Source organism: Pinus tabuliformis, chromosome 9 (assembly GCF_031772625.1).
Source record: "Pinus tabuliformis cultivar Carrire ecotype Pingquan chromosome 9, CPIR1, whole genome shotgun sequence".
Taxonomy (NCBI): domain Eukaryota; kingdom Viridiplantae; phylum Streptophyta; class Pinopsida; order Pinales; family Pinaceae; genus Pinus; species Pinus tabuliformis.
Window position 1 is genome coordinate 1,701,923,380 of NC_142307.1, and position 6,843 is coordinate 1,701,930,222.

Genomic DNA, 6,843 nt, shown 5'->3' on the forward strand with positions numbered 1-6,843 from the left:
GGTACGCCGAATCTGGCGACTACATGATTAAAAAAGAAAAGGGCAGCTGTTTCACCAGTGTTATCCAATGTAGGCATCGCCTCGGCCCATTTGGTAAAATAGTCAACAGCGACTATTATATACCCATGCCCCCCGGTGGAGGTGGGGTTACATTGCATGAAATCGATGCCCCACTTGGCGAAGGGCCCAACAGCAACTATCGGCTGTAAAGGTGTGGGTGGTCGTCTAGTTTTGCTATCAAAGATTTGACAAGCGTGGCAACTTCTGACTGCGGTTATGCAATCTTTAAACATGGTTGGCCAGAAGTATCCTGCTCGTAAGATTCTTTGTGCTGTTGCATATCCAGATTGATGCCCCCCACACACGCCTGAATGACAATCATTCAGGGCTTTTTCGGCCTCCTCATGGGTAAGGCACCTCCTCAGAACCGTATCGACACCACGACGGTAAAGTGAATCACCGACGATCATGTAGTCTTTTGCTTGGTATCTTATACGTTTTTGTTCTGAGCGAGAGGTGTTAGGCCTGAACTTTTGGGTTTGGAGATAAACTATGATATCTCCATACCACTCATCGCTTGCAGATATGAGAAACAAACTTTCTTCCACGATTGACTCTTCCGATGTTTCATCGTTGGACGACGATGGGAAATCACGTAATAATTCCGGGAAAACTAGAGCTTTCTTTGATTTGGACTTTACAAATTCCAGATCAAACTCTTGAAGGATCGCTATCCATTTTGAATATTTGCCCCCAAGCAACTGTCGCGACAGTATATAAGTCATGGGGTTGCAATCTGAAAAGATGGTAGTTTTCCGAAAGAGGACATAATGTCGAAACCTTTGAATCGCTGGAACAGCTGCAAGTGCTAGTTTTTCAACATAAGAATATTCACTTTCTATATCGTTTAAGTTTTTACTTAAATAATAGATAGGATGTTCAATTCCATCGACTTCTTGATCTAAAACCATTGCAATGGTCGTATCCGCTGTAGTCAGATACAGGTTAAAATCTCTTTGATAGTCCGGGGCATACATTAATGATGCTTTTACTAGACAATCTTTCAGAGCATCAAAGGAAGCTTGCGCCACCTGGTCCCAGACAGAAGGTACATCCTTTTTCAAAAGACGAGTGTAACCCTTAGCAAGTTCTGCGTAATTTGGAATGAACCTCCTCAGAAAGTTTGCTTTCCCTTGGAGTTTCTGAATCTGAAGCAAATTCGAAGGTGGAGGCAAATTAATGATTGCCTGAACCTTACAGGGGTCGAGACGAATCCCGTCCTTAGAGACTACAAAGCCAAGTAAACGACCCGAACCGACGCAAAACACACATTTTTGTGGATTGAGTCTTATCTTGTAGTGTCGGCAACGTAGAAATATCGCTCTTAAATGCTGCGGGTGATCAGTCCGCTTTCACGAATGAGCCAGAAGATCGTCGAGATAAGGTTGAACAATGTTCTTGATGTCATGGAAGGCATAATTCATCACCCTCTGAAACGTCACCCCTGCGTTCTTCAAACCAAAGGGTAATTTTCGATAAGCGAATGTGCCCCACGGACAAATAAATTCAGTCTTTGACTGGTCCTGTGGGCGGATATTTATCTGATTATACCCGGAGAATCCATCCATAAATGAAAAGATTTCACATCCGGCGCATTCATCAATTATCTGGTCGATGAAGGGGGTAGGGTAGTTGTCCTTCGGACAAGCTTGGTTTACATCCCTATAATCAACACACACTCTAATCGTCCCTTGTTTCTTCATAACAGGGACAATATTCGATACCCAATCGGTTAGAGGAACTGGGTAGATGAATCCAGCATGGAGAAGTTTTTCAACTTCCGCCTTAATGGCAGCGGCTTTCTTCGGGTGTACTTGCCGAAGCCGTTGTATTACTGGTTTGACATCAGGATACATTTTAATTTCATGTTCAACTATACTCGAGTCAATGCCTGGCATTTCATCATATGACCAAGCAAAGACATCTCTAAATTCGCGAAAAAGAGCGTTATATATTTCCAGTTCTGAAGGGGAACAACCTTTGCCGACATAAATATTCTCTACAACATCTGTTTTGGTCGAGATATTTATGGCTATAGTCTCTTCAATATTAGATAGGTTTCGCTCAGAATCCACCGTATTTACAGTATTCGTTAGGAACTCAAATACTGAAGGGTGATAAAGGTCACTTTGAGTATCTTCTTCATATTCCGGAAGAAGGGAACGATGGTGGTGATCATTCCATGGTGCCCCCTCAATCATCATTGATTGTAAGATTCCTTCGTCAGCCCCATGTACTTTCGACCAAGGATCTAATGGGGTTCCATATTCTCTAGACCTATCTACCCAAACGCTTGACGAGCGTTGATTTGGGCTCGCCTCCCATGCCTGAAACATTGATTGCTACAATATTTCCAAAAGGCTTGGGGACAACACCATTGCATGATCCATGTTGACCTTTGTGGAAGATATCATGTTGCAAGTTGCTACAAACGGTACATTTCCTGTATAAATAGGAGGTGGTAGCGCGAAATTTCCCATCAATGTGGGGTCTTTCAATAATCCTACTCCGATATATTGAATTGAATGGTTACTTTCATGGATCATGGGAATGCTTCCCGTAACTTGCGAACCATTTGGGAGGAAATTCTGTTGGTCGACGATCGTAATCCCTCCTTCAAACGGGAATGCGATCTTCCTAAAATAAGTCGACACGACAGCTGCCATGGCATAAATCCATGGTCTACCCAGTAGGATGTTATAGTCAAGATTTCCATCAATGACCTCAACATCAATTTCTACTGTCTTTCCTCCTAGTTCAACTTTCAAGTTATTAAGGATACCGTAAGGGGTATAAGTCCTTCCGTCGAAAGCCTTTAATGTCGTCGATGATCGAGACAAGGTTGGAGATCCTAAAGTTTTCCAGCAGCTCATCGACATAATACATGTCGATGCCCCCTCATCAATAATCGTTCTGTGAACAGTTTTGTTGAGGGCTTTCACTTGAATAAGGAAAGCTAGTTGAGCCGGTAACTGAGGATCATATCCCTTGTGATCAAAGGATACAAGATTGGAATCCTTAGGATCAACCCCACCAATTGCTGATAACAACGCCTACCTTTGGGTTGGACAATTTTGTAGCACCTCAAGAGTCGACATAGCGGATGGCGATTGAGCCAAATCTTCCACTATGTTATAATGTTGCGCCGCTCTAGCACGAGGATTAAATGTCGACTTGTGTACTACACCCTTTGACGGTTTTATTGTTAATTCAGGGATGATGGGTGGTACAACTTCTGTCGAAGTTGTTGTCGAACTACTTGGTTGATCTTTACCTTTTTCGTTCGACATCTGAGGATTCCCATAATCTTTATTCCTTGTCGAAATCAAAGCATCATTCTGCTGTTTCGAGACCGACAACATAAGTACTTGCGACGGGGAAGCATTTCCACTATCAACCAGATTTTGACTTGGGTTGGGAAATGGATCAGTTAACACCGCTGAGGTTTGGGAACTTTTAAAGAACCTCTTTAACTCAGCTTTGAATGGGCAATTCCTTGTGTAATGATCCTCTTCATCACATATTTGACATGGATAATTTTGTTTTCCTTTCCCAGGAGGGTTTGAAGAATTTTCCTTAGGCGATGATTCACCTTGTTTTTTCTTCTTCCCTTTGTTTTGTTTCTTCTTGCTTCCTGGTTGATTGGTTTCTTTGCCTTTATCTTCCGATACGGCATTTACTTCCGAAGCAAGAATTTCTCCTTTTGCATTTTGATCCGAATTCTTACGGGCTTTCTTTGAAGAAGCCTTTATCGATTTCGCGTTTGCTGTGCCAATCACCCCGTCACCGGCATGAGAGTCACTATTTGATTTAGGAGGGGGAGGAATTGAAAATTCCGGTCTAGGGGCGTCGGGTATTTTGTCATAGAGCGTGTCGGACTGGGTATAAACTAAGTCCAAATACTGCGCACGAGCAATGACTTGCTCCTCTGTTACGACTCCCCCCTTGGCCACATCTTCCGTAATAGCTGGAAGTAACGACTTTATAAACCATTCAGCTAATAGCTGATCAGGAACATATGTTTTCACAATCCTGCGACGATGACGCCACTCATGTATATGATCAGATATATGGGTGGCAGTTATCTGCTTGAAGTTGGTTAATATTTTTGTTCCCGTTTCATACCTTATTGGTAATTGAAAATGGGTTAAGAAAGTCGTGGCTATGGAACTAAAATTGTCGAAAGAGGCTCTTGGCAATTCAATATACCATTTGGCCGCTGGACCTGTCAATGTCCTCTGAAAAAGGCGAAGCCTTATCGAATCGTCGTTAAGGGTGTTCGACGAACACCACAGATGGAAAGTCATCACGTGATTCGATGGGTCTTCGCCTGGATCTCCACTGAATTTAGGAATGTCAGATGGAAGTTTATGAGGAATCGCTGGCCACCAAGGGGCATAAGCAATCAGATCGTTGGTTAACCGGTGTAGATCGGGTAACTCTAAAGTTGCCACGAATGGTAACTGTTGATTCAGGTTAGGCGAAGCGTAACCAGGGTACGATGGAATCGCTTGAGCAGTGGACCTTTGGATACCAGCATAATGTAATTGATGTTGGTATGACTGATACGGTTGGTAGACTTGGCCACTATAAAGTGGTTGATTTTGACCGTTTTGGATATACGGTTGTCCACTATTCGCAAAGATCTGCTGCTCAGAACCTTGGTACACTTGCTGGAATTGTGGTTGTTGGTATTACACAAGCCATGGTTGTGATGCCATGTTTTGTTGTGCTACGCTAACCGTTGGACCGAGGTGTGGGGTAATTGTACCCGTTTGTACTTGTGTCGCCCCACCAGTTGGCGATTGTGGTTGTGACCCATGATCAAGTGGCTGTTGCATTACAACCTGAGAAATCTGAGGTTGGCATGCAACAGGTATCGCTTGAACTTGTGACACTGTTACAATAGCCGGTGTGGTTGGGATGTTCGTCACAGGTACACACTGTTGCATAGAATATACAACCCTTGGTTGTTGAGGTAGCATAGGTACCCAACTACTTGATGTAATTCCAGTATAACCTGAATATTGTTGAGAACTGTCGTATGGATATCCTCCCGGAGGAGGTAATGAAAGGGGATACCGCCCCCCATACGGTAGCAATCCTGAACTCAGAGGGATTGTTAGTCCTTGAGGACTAGATGGCCCAAATTGACCTCCATGAGGATCAATCTGTCGAGTCTCAACATAAGAGTTGCCGGGTATTACTCCGGATGAACAAACTGGAACAGACCACACTGTCGAAATAGTCCCTTGGTGGACTCCTTCTAGCTGTTGAGAACTAGTTGGGACAGCTGGTATGCCGGCAAACATCGTCGGAGTGACGGCAGGGGCTTCTGCTGTCGCTGTGTCATTTGACACAGTCCTAGATGATGACGGTTGTTCAGACATTTTAAGTCTATCCAATAGATTGCCTAGCGATTCTACAGGAACTTCCACTTGTGGTGGATTAACTTCTGATGAAGGAAATAGAGTGACCCTGACTCCAAAATGAGTTGGAGTACTTGCTTGCGGATCCTTTGCAATTTCCTCTATCGCAATCAAACCCGGTGGAAGAGGAAGACCGTCAGGTCCGTAAAATATTTCTGGTGCCGAAGAAGTGGTTGTTTCGACAGCGACAGTTGTTTGAGGAGAAAAACTCTCTGGACCGGTTGCAGATGGAACTGGTTCAGTTATACAAGTATTTGCCCCCAGACTAGGATCAGTATTACTGTCCTTCTGTGGCTATTGAACTTCCTCTATAGAGGCAGGGTTTCCAGAAATGTTTGGAGTAACCGGAACCTCCGATGTAGTTGGAACACTTGTTCTAACTTTCAAAGGAGATTTTGAACCGGTTAAACGAGTTCGCTTTGCCCGTACTGTTTTAGATTCCGGCGACAAAGACGGTTGACTCGTAAGCCTCCGCGAACGACGGGGTTTTAATTGACTTTCTTCCACGATTGTGGATTACTCGATCAACCAAAATATTAAAAGGGGAAATTTGTTTTTCCGAATTGAATGAATTTTATTAGACGCTTTTAGACACAACCTGCTTTTTCACTTTTTAAGAGTCGAGAAAAAGCTAAAGATGACTCTAGTCTCCTTCGATGTTTTAACGAGCCCGAAGTGACAAATGCTCGGATGGACTTTTTCAGTTATAGAGTTTGAAAAAGGCCAAAAGAAACTGCTCTGGAGTTCTAGGCAGAGGGTGTGCCAAACCTTTCACAAAACCACAGAATACGTTTTACGGTACGAGTGGTCGATCTTCGTGAATGCTGTGTTCACTGCATTGCGATCAGTAGGGCGGCCGAAACGGTTTCCTATGGATAAAGGCTTTGATCCTATAGGGGTCTCCCAATATATACGCGACGGTACGCGGGAGCACAAGTCCGTATTAGTGCCACCGACTCTCAGGAGGAATCACCCACCTTCGTCGAGATCGACAGTCACTACGTTTAACGACGCCGGAACACGTCTCTAGCTTAGACCTCTATGTGTTTGCGTTATGTTTCAAAGCGTTGTTAGGTTCATTCAATATATTTTAAGTTGATCTTCTTAAAGTTTTCCTTTCAAGGTTCACCACGAGATGTTTTGATACAAATTCCTAAATGCAGTCTAAGATGAGAAGCAAGCTTTTTCAATCTTTTCGACTTATGAAAATCTTAACTACTGAGGGAAAAGAGAGATAAAATATTTTCACACAGATCAAAGAGCATACACTAATGCACTTTTTCCCTAAATCAATATACAAAATTATATGCAAAATGCAAAATGCAGGTATTTCTTTTCTCTTCCTTAATGTTTG